The following is a 17,673-nucleotide window of genomic DNA, read 5'->3' on the forward strand; positions in this document are numbered from 1 at the left end:
GTCAGAGAGAGGGAGACACAGAATCTGAAACAGGCTCCAGGCTCTGAGCTGTCAGCACAGAGCCCGACACGGGGCTTGAACTCACGGACCGCGAGATCATGACCTGAGCCACCCAGGTGCCCCAATAAATGCTCTCTTAATGGCACAATAGGAAAGGAATATTTTTCCAGATAAAAAGAATATCAGTCAGCCCTTTAAAATGTTGGTTAGGAGGGGCGCCTGGGTGGCGCAGTCGGTTAAGCCTCCGACTTCAGCCAGGTCACGATCTCGCGGTCCGTGAGTTCGAGCCCCGCGTCAGGCTCTGGGCCGATGGCTCGGAGCCTGGAGCCTGTTTCAGATTCTGTGTCTCCCTCTCTCTGCCCCTCCCCCGTTCATTCTCTGTCTCTCTCTGTCCCAAAAATAAATAAAAAAACGTTGAAAAAAAAAAATTAAAATGTTGGTTAGGAGACAGAGAAAAATGCAAATGATATGTTAGGAAAACCACATTTGACTATCATTTGAAAAAAAAAAAGTTCTATTCTTTTTTTTTAAACATCTCTTCACCTTTGTGAGACAGAGAGAGCGCGAGTCAAGGAGGGGTAGAGAGAGAATCAGAAGCAGGCTCTGTTAGCACAGAGCCAGAGCCCGACACCGGGCTCGAACCCACTAACTGTGAAATCATGACCTGAGCTAAAGTCAGACGCTTAACCAACTAAGTCACCCAGACACCCGTAAAGCTCTATTTCTATCTCACATCTGACAGAAAAATAAATTGTAGATTAATTAAAGCTCTGCAATAGGAAAATCTATGGGACTAGAAGAAATATATTTAAAAAATTTTAGGGGCACCTGGATGGCTCAGTCGGTTGGGCATCCAACTTCAGCCCAGGTCATGATCTCACGGTTCCTGAGTTCGAGCCCTGTGTCAGGCTTTGTGCTGACAGCTTGGAACCTGAAGACTGTTTCTGACTCTGTGTCTCCCTCTCTCTCTGCCCCTCCCCTGTTCACACTCTGTCTCTCATTCTCTTTAAAAATAAATAAACATTTTTAAAAATTTTAATAAAAAAGTAAAAATAAATATTTTTATAATCTTGGAGAAGGAAAATACAAGGCCCAGAAGCCATGAAAGATAAGACAGATACATAATTACTTAAATTTTAAAATATATGGCAAAGTAAAAGGCAAGCATCAATAGGGGAAAACATATATACCCTCTGTGATAAAAGGCTAATCTTTCTAACATATGCAGAGTTCTTAAACCAACAAGAAAAAACACCCCCCTTGGAAAGGAAGTAGGCATTCATTCATTTGAGAAATTTGTTGAGTGCCTACAATGTGCCAGTATTTTCTAGTATTTGGAATTTAGACATGGACAAAACAGACAAAAAAAAATCCCTCTCCTTAGGGTGCCTGGGTGGCTCAGTCAGTTAAGCATCTGACTCTTGATTTCAGCTCAGGTCACCATCTCACAATTCGTGAGTTTGAGCCCGGAGTCAGGCTCTGCACTGACAACTCAGAGCCTACTTTGGGGATTCTCTCTCTCTCTCTCTCAAAATAAACTTAAAAACTCTCTGCCCTTGAAGCATTGACATTTTAGTGAGACAGACACTTAAATAAGTAAATAAATAAGACAAATAAGTCAGATGGTGAACAGTCCCTGAAAAGAAAAATAAAGCAGAGATGGGTAGTGGAGGGGTGTTGCAATTTTAAATAGTGGAGTCTGGAAAGCTGCTCTTAGGTAACATCTAAAAAAATATATGTGGGGCGCCTGGGGGGCTCGTCTGTTAAGTATCAAACTTCGCCTCAGGTCATGATCTCTCGGTCCATGAGTTCTAGCCCCGTGTCAGGCTCTATGCCGACAGCTCAGAGCCTGGAGCCTGCTTTATCTCTTTCTCTCTCTGCCCCTCCCTCCCCCCCCAAAAGTAAATAAACATTAAAAAAATACAAATAAATACAAATAAACTAACATCTGAAGGAGGTAAGACAGTAAAGCTCATAAGCAGGCACTTCAAAGAAGAAATAACAATGTTTCACCAAAGCCTGAAATGCCATTAAATTGGGCTTATGCTCAGATGAGTATGATTTTGAACAACCATATTGCCTCTTGGGTGGGTAAAAGTAATCAGCATTTATTGTGCCCGCCCTCACTAGGATGTGGAAAAACAGGCCCTCTCTCAAACAGCTTTAAAGTGAGTTAAACCGGTACAGCTCTTTCCCAGAGCACTTTGACAAGTACTAATGCAATTGGTCTTAATTTGTACTTTTTTAAACTTTTTATACTGAAATACTATAGGTTCGCAGGAAGCTACAGAGATAGTACAGAGAGATCCTTGTATTCCTCACCCAGTTTCCCCATGGGTTTCATTTTTATACAGTTTTACCAGCTTTGAGACATATTTGATGTTCCATAAGCTGCCCATATTTCAAGTGCTCCCTTTGGGGCGCCTGCGTGGTGGCTCAGTCAGTTAAGCATCCGTCTTTGGCTCAGGTCGTGACCTCACGACCTTGACTTGAGTTCAAGTCCCGTGTCGGGCTCTGTGTTGACAGCTCGGAGCCTGGAGCCTGCTTCAGATTCTGTGTCTCCCCCTCTCTCTCTGCCCCTCCCTTCCCGCCTCTCTCTCTCTCTCTCTCTCTCTCTCTCTTTCTCTCTCAAAAATAAATAAACATTAAAAAAAAATTTCAAGTGCTCCCTTATGTAAGTTTAGACATACGTGTGTGTGTGTGTGTGTATATATATATATATACATACATATGTACACACACACATATATATATACGTATATACACACACACACATACATATAAATAATTGTGAAACTATCACCACAATTAAAATAATAAGCATATCCTTTGCCCTCAAAAGATTCTTCCTGCCCTTCTGTATCTTCTCCCTTCTTCCTCTTTTGGTACACTCTACCCTCCCCCCACCCCCAACCCAGGCAACCACCGATCTGCTTTCTGTCACTATAAATTAGTTTGCACTTTCTAGAATTGTATATAAAAGGAAGCATATACTGTGTACTCATTTTTATCTGACTCCTGTCACTCAGCATAATTATTTTGAGATTCGTGCCTATTGTAGCCTGTATCAGCACTCAGTTGCTTTTTTTTAAGTTTATTCATTAATTTTTAAATGTTTTTAAAAATTTTATATATTTATTTTGAGACACAGAGAGAGAGAGAGAGAGAGTGAGCAGGGGAGGGGCAGAGAGGGAGAGAGAGAATCCCAAGCAGGTTCCACACTGTCAGCATAGAGCCAGATGAGGGCCTTGAAGTCACGAACCATCAGATCATGACCTAAGCCGAAATCAAGAGTCAGACACTTACCAACTGAGCCACCCAGGCACCCTATCACTTGATTCCTTTTTATTGCTTTGTAGATTCCACTATATGACTACATCATAGTTTTTTTTTTAATGTTTTATTTATTTTTGAGAAAGGGAGAGAGAGCATGAGAGGAGGAGGGGCACAGAGAAGCGGGGTGCAGAAAGAGAAGGGAACAAAAGATCCGAAGCAGGCTCTACGCTGGCAGTAGTGAGCCTAATGCGGGGCTCGAAATCACAAACCATGAGATCGTGACCTGAGCCAAAGTCAAACGCTCAACCAACTGAGCCACCCAGGCGCCCTGTGAATACACTATAGTTTACCCATTTCCTGTCAATGAGCATTTGGGTTGTCTCGATTTTTTACCATTACAACTAAAACTACTATGAACACTCATGTACAAGTCTTTATAAGGATATATGCTTTCAAAATGAACTGCTGAGAACTCATCAAGATAAAAAGCTTCTGCACAGCAGAGGAAACAACAAAACTAAGAGGCAACAGACAGAAAGGGAGAAGATATTTGTAAATGACATATCAGATAAGGGGTTAGTTTCAAAAATCTATAAGGAATTTACCAAACTCAACACCCAAAAAACAAATAATCCAGCGGAGAAATGGGCAGAAGACATGAATAGACGCTTTTCCAAAGAAGACACCCAGATGGTAAACAGATACATGAAAAGATGCTCAACATCGCTCATCATCAGGGGAATGCAAATGAAAACCACACTGAGATACCACCTCACACCGGTCAGAATGGCTAAAATTAAAAACTCAGGAAACAATAGATGTTGGCGAGGATGTGGAGAAACGGGAACCCTCTTGCACTGTTGGTGGGAATGCAAACTGGTGCAGCCGCTCTGGAAAACAGTGTGGAGTTTCCTCAAAAACTTAAAAATAGAACTACCCTACAACTCAGCAATAGCACTACTGGGAATTTATCCAAAGCGTACAGGAGTGCTGATTCATAGGGACACATGTACCCCCAATATGTATAGCAGTTCTATCAACAATAGTCAAATTATGGAAAGAGCCCAAATGTCCATCAACTAATGAACGAATAAAGAAGATGTGGTTTATATATACAATGGAATACTACTCGGCCAAGAAAAAGAATGAAATCTTGCCATTTGCTACAACATGGATGGAACTGGAGGGTATTGTACTAAGTGAAATAAGTCAGTCAGAGAAAGACAAAAATCATATCATTTCACTCATACGTGAAATTTGAGAAACTTAACAGAAGACCATAGAGGAAGGGAAGGAATAATAAGTTACAGAGAGGGAGGCAAACCACAAAAGACTTAAAAAAAACATTTTTTTAGGGGCGCCTGGGTGGCCCATTTGGTTAAGCATTTGACTTTGGCTCAGGTCATGATCTCGCAATCCATGGGTTCGAGCCCCGTATTGGGCTCTGTGCTGACAGGTCAGAGCCTGGAGACTGCTTTGGATTCTGTGTCTCCCTCTCTGTCTGCCCCTCCCCTGCTTACACTTTATCTGTCTCTCTCTCTCAAAAATAAATAAATATTAAGTGTTTCCCTCTCTCTGCCCCTCTCCTGCTTGCACAGTGTCTCTCTCAAAAATAAATACATATTAATTTTTTTAATATTTATTTTTGAGAGAGACAGAACACAAGTGGGAGAGGGGCAGAGAGAGACACACACAAAATCTGCAGCAGGCTCCAGGCTCTATCAGCACAGAGCCTCATGCAGGGCTCAAACATAAAAACCATGGGATCATGACCTGAGCCGAAGTCAGACACTTAACCAACTGAGCCACCCAGGTGCCCCAAGAGACTCTTAACTCCAGAGAACAAACTGAGGGTTGATGGGGGTGGGAGAGGTAGGTGATGGGCCTTGAGGAGGGAACTTGTTGGGAATAGCACAGGGTGTTGTAAGTGATGAATCATGGGAATCTACTCCTGAAGCCAAGCCTATACTGTATGTTAGCTAACTTAATAAACTTAAAAAAAAATAGGACATATGCTTTCTTTTTTCTTGGAATGGAATGGCTAGATGAATTTTTAAGAAATTGCCAAACCATTTTCCAACATGGTTGTGTCATTTTATACCCACACCAGCAGTGTATGAGGGTCCCTGTTGCACCACATGCTCACCAACACTTAGTATGGTCAGTCTTTTTAATTTTGACATTCTAGTAGGTGGGTAGTGGTATCTTATTGTAATTTTTAAAAAGTTTTTTGACAGAGTGAATGAGGGAGGTTCAGACAGAGAGAGAAACAGAGAATCTGAAGCAGGCTCCAGGCTCTGAGCTGTCAGCACAGAGCCCAGTGCAGGGCTTGAACCCACGAACTGTGAGATCATGACCTGAGCCAAAGTCGGACACTTAACTGGCTGAGCCACCCAGGCACCCCATTATCTTATTGTAGTTTCACTGTGCCTTTCCTTGAATATTAATGATGTTGAGTATCTTCTCATGTGTTTGCCATTCATATACGTTCTTTGGAAAAGTTATCCGTTCAAATCTATTGCCCATTTTTTATTGAATCGCCTGCTTTCTCACTGAAATTGAGTTTTGAGAATATTTTCAGGAACTCTTTTCATCTTGCAAAACTGAAACTGTATACTCACTAAACAACTCATTCTCTCCTTCCTCCCCTCCCCGCTGCCCCTGGTAACCCCCATTCTACTCTCTGTCTTATGAATTTGACCACTCTAGACACCTTGTGTAAGTGGAATCATATAGTATTTATCTTTTTGTGACTGCTTTATTTCACTTAGCGTGCTGTCTTTGATGTTCATCCACAGTGCTGCATGAGGTAGACTGTCCTTCCTTTCTAAGACTGAATACTATTCCATTGTATGTATGTGCCACATTTTGTTTATCCGTCCATCTGTCACAACATGGGTTGCTTCCACTTTTTGGCTATTCTAAATAATGCTACCATGAATGTGGGTGTACAAATATCTCTTCAAGACTCTGTTTTCAATGCTTTGGGGGCAGATACCTAGAAGTTGAGTTCCTGGGCCATATGTAGAATTACCATTCTATTTTTCTTTATTATTTTTAAAGATTTTGTTTTTTTAAGTAATCTCTACACCCAACTTGGGGTTTGAACTCACAACTCAGATATAGAGTCACACGCTCTTTGGACTGAACCAGCCATGTGCCCCCATTTTGTTTTTAATTTTTTGAGGAACCACTATACTTTTTTCTTTACTTTTTGTTTAAGTTAATTTATTTATTTTGAGAGAGAGAGAGAGAACACGAGAGTGCATGGGGGAGGGGCAGAGAGAGAGGGAGATAGAGAATCTCCACTCTGGGTTCAATCTCACGAACTGTGAGATCATGACCTGAGCCCAAAACAAGAGTCAGACACTCAACTTACTGAGCCACTCAGACGCCCCCCATTTATATTTTTTAAATTCATCCTGCATTATGAGTTTATATACACCCGTTTATAAATGCATTTTAACAGCTTTATTGGCATATAATTAATATACTATACATTTATAGGGTAAATTTATTTATTTATTTATTTTTAATGTTTGTTTATTTTTGAAAGAGAGAGAGAGAGACAGATCATGAGCCTGGGAGTGGCACAGAGAGACGGAGACACAGAATCCCAAGCAGTCTCCAGGCTCTGAGCTGTCAGCACAGAGCCAACGCGGGGCTCAAACTCACGAGCCAGGAGATCATGACCTGAGCTGAAGTTGGACACTCAACTGACTGAGTCACCCAAGTGCCCCTATTTTTATTTATTTTTGAGAGAGAGGGCAGGGGAGGGACAGAGAGAGAGGGACACAGAGGATGTGAAGCGGGCTCTGTGCTGCCCGATGTGGGGCTTGAACTCACAATGTGTGAGATCGTGACCTGAGCCAAAGTCAGTAACTTAATTGAGCCACCCAGGTGCCCCTAGAGCATACATTTAAAGTGAACAATTCAAGGGCACCTGACTGGCTCGGTTGGTAGAGCGTGGGACTCTTGATCTCAGGGTTGTGAGGTTGAGCCCCATGTTGGGTGTAGAGTTTACTTAAAAAAACAAACAAACAAACAAACAAACAAACAAACAAACAAAAACCTAGGGGATCCTGGCTGGCTTAGGTGGTTGAGCAGCCCACTTTGGCTCACGTCATGATCTCACGGTTCATGAGTTAGGGCCCTGAATCGGGCTCTGTGCTGAGAGCTCAGGCAGAGCCTGGAGCCTGCTTCAGATTCTGTGTCTCCCTCTCTCTGCACTCCCCCCCCTCAAAAATAAACGCTAATTTTTTTTTTTAATAAATAAATAAAATGAACGATTCGGTGTGGCTGGAAGAATTTTCTCTGTCCTTCAAGGTCTTTCTAGCTGGACTAAGAATCAAGTTGACATGAAACACATTAACAGGAGGAAATCAGATTTCATTTTGTACATGCAAGGAATCCACACAGATGTGGAAATTCCAAAAACAATGAGGCAAAGGGAGGTATGTATGTCATTTTGCACCAAGGAGAAGGGGGGTAGGAGTCTGAGACATCAAAAGAAAAAAATTAATTCATAGGAAGATGAAAAAGAGGAAATGTTTGGTAAACACGTGTTTGCTGGGCCACCCAGAAACAATGGGACGCAGAGGACTTTGATCAAGGGGGCCTTGCTAGGTTCCTCTCTGTCTACTACACCTAGCTCATAATATAGTGTAGTTGTCTATAGTGATAGCTCTCTTCCTAGAGTAGCCCCTCTATCAATTCTTTTCAAGCAGTTGAGGGCGGGGAGGGGAACTATAGAGCTTTTCCTGAATCTGCTGGGCTTTAATTGCTTTTTTTTTTTAAGTTTATTTCTTTATTTTGAGATAGAGAGAGCACAAGTGGGAAAGGGGCAGGAGAGAAGGAGAGAGAGAATCCCAAGCAGGCTCCTCGCTGATGTCGGTGCAGAGCTTGACATGGGGCTTGAACTCATGAACCATGAGATCATGTCTTGAGCAGAAATCAAGAGTCAGATACTTAAATCACTGAGCCATCCAGGCACCCTGCCCTCCAACTGCTTTTTAATTCAAAATAATCTTCATGCCAATGTGCACCATCTTGGGGCTGCCTTCTCTTGGCCTCTACCAGTGATTTTCAGAATATTCAGTTATATACATATAACTATTTTCTATCATCACCCCATAAAGAAGCCTTGTACCCACTGGCAGTCATTCCCATTTCCCCCATGTCCTCAGCCCTAGGCAACTACTAATCTACTTTCTGTCTCTATAGAACTGTCTATTTCAACATATGAATAGGTTCATGCACTGTATGGTCTTTTGTGACTCGTTTCTTTCATTTAGCACATTTTCAAGGTCCATCTATGTTGTAGCATATCAACACCTCATTCCTTGTTATTGCTAAATAATATTTCATTGTATGAACATATCATTCCATATCATTACCATTTACCGGTTGATGGACATTTGGGTTGTGTCCACTCCTTTTTTTTTTAATATTTCTTTAAATGTTTACTTTTTTTTGAAGGAGAGAGAGAAAGACAGAGCGTGAGTAGGGGAGGGGCAGAGAGAAGGAAACACAATTCAAAGCAGGCTCCAGGCTCTGAGCTATCAGCACAGAGACTGATGCGGGGCTCGAACTCATGACCCATGAGATCATGACCTGAGCCGAAGTCAGATGCTTAACGGACTGAGCCACCCAGGCGCTCCAAGTTGTGTTCACTTCTTGACTATTATGAATTATGCTGCTATGAACATTTTCTTTTGGGTAGACACCTAGGAGAGGATTTGCTAGGTCATATGGTAACTCTGTTTAACTTTCTAAGAAACTGCCAAACTGTTTTCCAAAGGAGCTAACCCTTCTGAAATTCCCATCAGCAACTTACCAGGGCTCCCATCTCTCTACATCCTCAGCAATACCTGTTACTGTCTGTCTCTTTGATCACATCCCTCCTAAGAACATGAAGTTATACCTCACTGTGGTTTTTATTTTTTTATCTGAGAGACAGAGCGAGCATGCAAGTGGGGAAGAGGGGCGGGGGGGGGGGAGAGAGAGAGAATCTTAAGCAGGCTCCACGTTCAGCCCAACTCGGGGTTCCATCCCATGACCCTGGGATCATGACCTGAGTCCAAATCAGGAGTTGGACCCTCAACTGACTAAGCCACCCAGGCACCCCTCATTGTGGATTTGATTTGCATTTCCTTGATGACTAATGATGTTGAGCATCTTTTCATGTGCTTGCTGGCCATTTGTATAATTTTGGGGGAGAAATGTCTATTTAGCTCTTTTGCCTATTGTAAATGGGGTTATTTGCCTTTTTGTTAGTTTGTTGCAAATTCCTTACATATTTTGGATTACTAGTACTTTATCGGATATATGACTTGCAGATAGCTTCTCCCATGCTGTGGGTTATCTTTTTACTTTCTTGATGTTGCCCTTTGAAGCATAACATTTTTAAATGTTTTTAAAATGTTTATTTTGATAGAGAGAGAGAGAGAATGTACACTCCACACTGTTGGCATGGAGCCTGATGTAGGGTTGGATCTCATGAACCATGATGAGATCATGAACCAAACCGAAATCAAGAGTTGGACGCTCAATGGACTGAGCCATCCAGGTGCCCCTAAAAGTTCTTAATTTTGATGAAATTCAATTTGTTTGTATTTTTCTTCACTGATGCTTTTGCTGTTGTATCTAAGAGACCATTGCCAGTCACAGACTGACTCCTATATTTTCTCCTCAGGGTCTCATTGTTTCAGCTCTTACATACACACGCATATTTTATGTATATATAAAGGACTAAGGGAGATACTTACCAAACTGTTAAGAGTGGTCATTTCTGGGGAAGGGAATGAAACTGGGGTTGGGTTAGGGTTTGAATGGGGATTTTCATTTTTTCCCCACCATGTGTTTCTGTACTGTTTGGATTTTTTTTTTTTTTTTTTTTTTTTTGCAGGCATGTCGTACTTTGGTAATTTGAAATCATCAGTAGACTTTTCAAAGGATTCAAAATCGTGCGAACATGATCGCATATGGTCAAAGACTAAAAAGTACTACGCAAAAGAAAAAAAAATTGTGCAAACCTAGGGCATTAGAATGGGGTGGGAGTGTGGGGTCATGCCAAGAAAAGTACCCTCTAACCTGAGACCAGAAGGTGAAATAGTGTGTTGGATCCAGATACGGCAAGAACTGTGTTGGATGTAGATTCGGCGAGAAGAGTGTGCAGCTGGGAAGAAATTATTTGAGCCCCAGGAGAGAAGGGGAATCATTAAAAGAACCAAAAATGTTTTAAACGGTGTGGATTGGAGAATGGAAGGGAGGGCAAGTAAGAGGAGGGGGACAAGAGGCTGGAGAGGGAGACAGGTGACAGATGACCCCAGCCATCTACGTTCAGGGTTGTAAGCAGGGGAGTGAGCTGATCAGCTCCGAGTCTGGGAAAAACCCCTCCGGGACTGTGGGGAGAAGGAGGGGAAGGCGCGTGAAGACGCTGCCGCCGAAATCCAGGGAAGAGATGTGGACAGAGTCGGGCACTACTGGGGGGGAGGAGGGGGGCTCCAAACCAGAGGGTCTGAGCGATCGCCAGGACTTGGCGACTGGAATTGGAACTGAGGGAAACGCAGGGGCCAGGGCCGACTCCCAGATCCTCACCTGGCGGCCCGGGAAGCGGAGGGCGAAGCTGGCGCGCGTCGGGCCGCGTGGGAGAGCGCTACCTGCGGAGAACCCGGGGTAGGCGTTCGATGGGGCGCCCAGGCGCGGGGCGGGGGAGGGGGCGCCCAGGGAGACGTCGGCGCTGACGCGGAAGGTGGAGTCCGTCCCGCCCCTCACCACCGCTCGGGCTCCGCTGGCCCGCAGGCCTGAGCGGGCCCCGGGTCAGTGTCACACGGCGGGTCCCCCCGAGGCCAGGGAGCACCCCGAGGTGCGTGCTCGCGGCCCGGTGGGGCCCACCCGCTCTCCGCCACTCGCAGACCGGGCTCGGCCGGGAGAGGAGCCGCGGCGCGCCCCGGAACCTTCGGCCGCCGCAGCCCGTGTTCGCCGCGGGACCCGTCGAGGGGCACCAGTTCGCTGTTGCTAAGGGGCGGCCCCGGAAGTGACGCGCCCCGGGTTTGTTGACAGCGGAGGCGGCGGCGGCTGCAGGCTCCGAGCCTCTGGAGCTGGATCGGGGGAGGGGCCGGGCCCCGGAGCCAGCACCCGGCGGCCCTCGGCCCCGCCCGCAGCCCTAAGGGCAAGGTAACGGCCACCGGGTCCCACCCCCGGCGCGACCCCCTCCCGCCTGGGGCTCCAGTCCCCGGGATCCCAAGCTCCGCCCCGCCGACCCCCGTCTCCCGCAGACCCCGGCCCTAGCCTAACGAGATCCCCTGTCTCCCCAGGCGCCCTGGCCCCAGATTCTCCCGGGCGGCATCCTCCGCTTCTCGTCGCGGAGGAATCGAGCATCCCGTCCGCTCCCGGGGCCGAGGGATTTATCTGCGTCCTCCCCCTTTCCCTCCTGCCTCAGGCGCCTCAGCATCGCCTCTGCAACCTTTTGCACAGGTCCAATTCGGCCAATGGTGGGAGGGCTCCCTTCTCTGTCCCTGCTGCCAGGTCCGAGAAACGTGCCTTTAAAACTGAGCTCCCTTTCTCCAGAAAGAAAATGACTCCCTGTCGGATGCCCCTACAAAATGGGGGATCGACCTAGGACTAAAAGGGCTACCCTCTGCCCCTCCTACCTGTTGGACGAGCTTAAGTTCCTCCAAAGCAATGCTTAAAAGCTCAGGGACGGCTGGGATTCTGGAACGGCTCCCGAAAGGGATGACAAGGTGCAGGAAATCCAACAGGATGAGAAGGGGATGGGCTGGGGTTGCAAACCTGAGGGCAAGGGGAGCCTGATAGGTGAGTTGAAAGTGAAACTGACTGCTGGCCACTATAGCTCTGTGGGTGGAAATTGACTTGGCTGCTCTTTGGCCCAAGGAGTCCAAGATTTCCAGTCTTTGCCTGTGCCTGTCAGCGTGCTTGGTGTTTGAGGGCGGAAGGCCTGATGCCTCCACAGGGCATATGATCTTTCCCACAGAATATTTCTCTTCAGGGTTCAAAATGGATAGAAGAAGCATTGAAGACAGCTTTGAAAAAAGTAAGAGGAGGCTATGCTTACAGCAGGAGGTGGGGGCCGGTGGTGAGGGGTCTCTGTTTCAGTTCATTGCTTCATTCAGAAAGTAAGAATTATAAAATATGTAGGGTGCAATAAGTGACATGGAGAAGAATAAAGCAGGAAGGGCCAAGGGAAGGTCCAGAGAGTGGGTTCACCTTTTTATAGACGTTGATCAGAGAAGGTCTCTAATAAGGTGATATCTGAACAAAAACCCGAAGGGGCGGGGGCGTGGAGGGAGCAAACCATGCATCTCTCTACAGTCAGAGCATTCAACAGCAAGTGCAAAGGTCCCGAGGTAGTGTACCTGATGATTTCAGGAAACAGCCAGAGGACAGTAGGGCTGGAGCAGAGTGAAGGAGGGGAAGTGGGAACCAGATAACGGTGGGAAGAATGTCAGGGGCTGTCCATGTGACGCAGGGTCACAGTATCTAATGGAGCATCCTTTCGGAACTGTACTAACGTGGTGTCTGGTGGTCAGAGAAAATATAGATTTGTTTTAAGTGGCAAATAGCCGCTGTACTCTGGTCTGGCATTATAAGTACCCCTTTTCCATCTTTGTAATGACCCCTGATGGGATTAATACCGAAAGGACAGCCATAGAGCACTGTAGTGTTAAATCAGATCATGCAGCTGCTTCCTGGTTGTGAGAACTTGGGCAAGGGACCACCTCAGTGTCCTCATCTGTAGAATAGGCTTGTTGGGCTTAATGAGACATCATGCACTGCAGTGCTTACTTAGCACACTATTTAGCACGTATTAATGACTTGGTATGTAGCACTTGTGATGATGGCAACGGCCATGATGAGGAACTGTTTGCATGTGTCTACCTCCAAGCCTTTCTTTTTCGCACCAGCTGGTGGTGCCACCAGCTCTGGCTGCCTCCCTGAGCTAGTAGAATTTTGGAGAACAGTGGGGGTGGGGAGACAAAGTGGAAACTTCCTGTCACCCTTCAGTGGGAACAATGGTTGCATATCCTACAAGGAGGACGGTAGCTTGGTCTTTGCTTTCTTGAGGACAGCAGAAGGGGATGGGGCCTTTTACAAAAGAGCCCAGCAAATCCCCATTCTGCCACATAAAATAAACAAGATGATGGTGTTGACGTAAATATGCCATGGACAGGTTGGGAAGGGTAGTCTATGTTGGCCCCTGACGTGCCGTTGGGGTGTGTGTGCGCCTGATCTGCTGATGCGGAGTGTTAATCCAAGAAGTACCCAGCAGAGGCTCAGATTTTGCAGCCTGCCTTATAGGGAATGGAACAATGGTTGATCTCCCTCCTCACCCCCCAAGCCTGGACTATATCATCAGGCCTGGGTCATAAGCTAAGCAGGGCGACTGGGCCAGATGATTTAAAAATGAAAAGCCAGAGCTCTTAGACGCTGAGAGCCAGCATATCCGAGCAGCCGCCGTGGCTAGAACCTAGGACTAGTCATCTGGGGACCTGGGTTCAAGCCCCAGCTCTGCTGCTGGCTCACCGTGTGAACTTGGGCAAGTTCCAATCCCCTGCCTGGGCCTCGGTTTTCCTATCTGTATGCCAACTCTGAGGATGAAATGAAACACAGGTCGTGAAAGAATTTGGTGCACTCTAGAGCTCACTACAAAGGTAAAGGACAGTTCTGGTTATTATTAGCGTCATCGGGATTCTGCACTCATATTTTTGGGGCAGAGAGCTTTAGTACCTCAGCTGTTCTTCATTCCTGAAATGCCGGTTCAGAGACCCCAGGTGGGTCATCGATTTGGGGAGCAGCATTCTTTATCTGGCTCAATCACTGAAGCTGATTTTCCACCTTCCAAAATGAACAGAAGGGCCTCCCCAAGCATAAGTTCCTAGGAGATCACTCCATAATGATTGGTCACCACCTTCTTGACATTATCCCGTGGCATCTCCTCACTAACGCCACAAGGTAGGCGCCGTTTGCAACCCATTGACCAATAAGGACCCTGACGGAATCATTGAGGCTGGTAAATGTTGCTTGGGGGGCTCTTGTGCAGCTGAGGCTCCTTCATCTGCCACCAACCCGCCACCCACTCACTGTGTCATGGAGACCCTATGGGTCACACGAGGTCCCCGCTGAGAACCTCCCAGTCCTGTGGCCAAAATGATATATGCCCATAGGACAGTTCCCAGCAATACCATAACATCTGTGCTCAGGGCCTGAGGACACTCAGGGTTGTAAGGAGTCAGTGAAGGCTCATCCGCAGAGAGGAGACCTGAGGCGAGGAGAAATGGTTCCTGCTCATCGCGTAGTGGTAAAGAGAGCCAAGCACGTAGTGGGGGACCTTGGACAAATCATCACACATATTTGAACCACACAGTTTGTTCCTCTGGAAAACAAAATAATGTGGCCCTCGTAGGTTATTTGTGCCTTCAGCGAGAGCATGCATGGGAAGCTTGAGGCTCTAAGTCTTGAACTAACGCATCCCTCTATGTCTATTGCCGTGTCCCCGTAGACCCTCGTACCTATACATAGTCCATGGCAAATTACCTCACCGTTCAGAGCCCCAGCCTCCTCATCTGCAAGTTGTAGGTTTTAATAACTCCTGCTTCGTGTGGTTGTGGAGAGAATTTAACGGCTTAACATGTATCAAGTACTTAGCAGAGTTCTTGGAATATGGTGCTCAGTGTTGGTGCGATCAGTTTAAAAAGTCTTTTTAAATGTGTGATTTATTTTTGAGAGCAAGAGAGACAGAGCAGGAGCGGGGGAGGGGCAAGGAGAGGAGGCAGGGAAACACAGAATCCAAAGCAGGCTCCAGGCTCTGAGCTGCCAGCACAGAGCCTGACGCGGGGCTCGAACTCACAAACCACGAGATCCCGACCTGAGCCAAAGTCAGACGCTTAACCAACTGAGGCACCCAGGTGCCCTGATGGATGTTTGTTTATTTCTGAGAGACAGAGAGAGAGGCAGAGCACGAGCGAGGGAGGGGCAGAGACAGAGGGAGACACAGAATCTGAAGCAGGTTCCAGACTCTGAGCTGTCAGCTCAGAGCCTGATGCGGGGCTCGAACTCACAGACCGTGAGATCACGACCTGAGCCAAAGTCTGATGCCTAGTGCAAGCTTGGAACTCAGGTAGTAGCCCCAAGGCCCCTCTGCCTCCAGGTGGCACCAGTGAGTGGTGAGGTGCGTTCCTCCCTCATTCCATTTCCCCTGTCTTCCTAACCTAACCCACTCCGCCGATGAGGCTGTGCAGGCCAGACCCCTTGGGATGCTTTCCGATCCTGGCCTTCTTCACCTTTGCCCCCGGGACACCCTGGCACTTGCCCGGACTCCCCTCACACCAGCTTCCCGCCCCCGATATCTGGCCTGGGATCTGCTCCTGGAAAGCTTCCAGCTTCTGTAAATAGGGCATTTGTTTGGATTTCCCCCCCCCCCCCCCAGCTCTCGGGTTAATATTTCACAGGGTGGGCGCTGCTCCAAGGCTCAGAACTTCTGGCTCCCCCAGCCTGTCGGCCGGGTGTCAGGTCACCGCCGGGATCCCATGCTCCCTTGTCTGGACCGCAGTTTCTCTTTCGCCTGCGCTGCATGGACAGAAGACTTAATGGTGTGGTGACAAGTGCGAGTTTGGTTTAGGATTGTGTCCCCTGTTGTCATTTGTGTGATTGCAGGCACGCCTCAGTGTCTTCATCAGGAAGCAGGGTATGATCAGTTGTCAGTACCTCATGCTGCTGGAGTGAGGTCAGGGCAAAGGCAAACCTTTATTGTGATGCATGCCAGGCACAGGCTGGCACAGAGGATCCCGGAGCCTGCAAGCAAAAAGGATTCCCATCCTCCCAGAGCTCATGGGCTGGGGGAGGGGTTGTTAGACAATTGTTATACAAATGACAATTAGCTTCAAGTGCAGGATCCTAGGGAATGTCATTTGTTGGTTAAATAAGGAACTATTTAACGCAGTTAAAGCGCGAGGGGCTCAGCGCCCCATCTGGAAGCAACCAGCACGGAGAGGCTTTGGCCACTGCTTCTGTTTTCTCCCTTCTCTCTCCTCTGCTCCCCACTCCCCCACGCCACCATGTCATAGCTCAGGATGGATCCAGTGTAAAGAACCTGCTAGAGAAGTGACGGAGGAAGACACAAGGCTCTTACTGTGTCGCAGTTGCCAGCGTTGTGCCCGGTTGCCAGTATCCCAGATGGCCAGTGACTGCCGTGGGAACAAGGAGCCCTCGTGGGTGGGAGTGGGGAGGGGAGAGATGACTGTGTCTGGCGGGCGCCAGACCTGCAACCAGATGGGGCACCAGTGGCAGGGTGCCCCACACCTCTCCGCCTCCGGCCCCTTCCTCCTCCGGCTCATCTCACCCCCAAACAGCGGGGGCCACACGGCCAAAGGGCAGTTAGCAAATGGTACCATCTGCCTGGTGTGTTTCTAGGGGGCTTTGGGTGCCCTTGGTGGCTGAAAGGGTGCTGTTCCTTCCACCTGGGGAGCGGGGCCGGGGCCTGGCGGCTCCCTTCGTGACTGGGCTCAGTCCTGCAGAAAAGGCAAAACCCCTGGTGGCGTCCTCTCGTTCCGAGTGGTGAGCATTCCCCTGTGGCCACTGGGGCCCCACAGTGTCCTGGCGTGGCCGGCAGGGAGGATACAAGAGTGTGCCTTGTCCCCGGGTGCCATGCGTGGCACAACTTACAAGTCCCTTCGTCCCTTCCACAGGCGTGTGTGGAAACCGTACAAGGTGTCAGGCCCACACAGGGTGTCCAGCAAACTGCCATGGAACTGGGCCTGTCGTACCAGGGTCCCGTCCCCTCTGGCCTCAGCCTGTGCACATCTATTCCTTCTTGCTGGAACACCCTTCCCTTCTATCCCCACCTCCAGAGTTAAGTATGACTCATCTTTTGGGTCCCAGCTGAAATGTCACTTCCGAGGAAGCCTGCCCATGACTCGCCAGTCCAGAGCAGGTCCCCTGGCACAGGCACGCGGGGCCCCAGGTGCCTCCTTCTCCCTGAGGACACTGGTCCCGGGTACGTGGCGTGGGGTTCGTGTGCTTTTTAGGTGCATGTCTGTCTCCCCTCGGAGTGAGTACACTCCACAAGGACAGGGACCTCGTCTGGTTTCGCCCACCACGGGACCCACAGTGCCCAGCGGACAGGTACCAAGTGAATACGTAAGTGACCTGGGCTCAGCACAGGGATGATGCCACGTAAGACAGCCAGGTTCCTGGCCTCATGGAGCTGGGCAGCTGGCAGGGGAACCGGATAACTAAACCAGCATTGGTTCAAAGGATTAATTGTTGTGGTGGGGCTATGGGGGCACACAGCAGGAGCACCCTGGCGGGGCAGGGAAGTGTCCCCAGAGGAAGTGAGGTCGACACCAAGGCCCGAGGTGTACAGGCGGCAGCCAATGA

The 17,673-nt window shown here is 47.8% G+C and overlaps 2 protein-coding genes across 4 annotated transcripts in view; one reads left to right on the top strand and one right to left on the bottom strand.

Annotated features, from left to right (window-relative positions):
- Nucleotides 1–11,212, bottom strand: part of LOC125917934 (TBC1 domain family member 13) — a 29,409-nt gene extending 18,197 nt beyond the window's left edge. The window contains exon 1 of the mRNA XM_049624004.1: nt 10,876–11,212. The gene's annotated coding sequence lies outside the window, so the exon portion shown is untranslated. The remainder of the gene's footprint in view (nt 1–10,875) is intronic.
- A 102-nt stretch (nt 11,213–11,314) lies between these two features.
- Nucleotides 11,315–17,673, top strand: part of LOC125917932 (protein zer-1 homolog) — a 31,470-nt gene continuing 25,111 nt past the window's right edge. For 2 of the 3 annotated variants that reach the window (XM_049623999.1, XM_049624001.1), the window contains exon 1: nt 11,315–11,454. The gene's annotated coding sequence lies outside the window, so the exon portion shown is untranslated. Of the gene's footprint in view, nt 11,455–11,475; nt 11,755–17,673 lie in introns of those variants that run through there. The other variant, XM_049624000.1, reaches the window with a different exon arrangement.

Source organism: Panthera uncia, unplaced genomic scaffold (assembly GCF_023721935.1).
Source record: "Panthera uncia isolate 11264 unplaced genomic scaffold, Puncia_PCG_1.0 HiC_scaffold_317, whole genome shotgun sequence".
Lineage (NCBI taxonomy): Eukaryota > Metazoa > Chordata > Mammalia > Carnivora > Felidae > Panthera > Panthera uncia.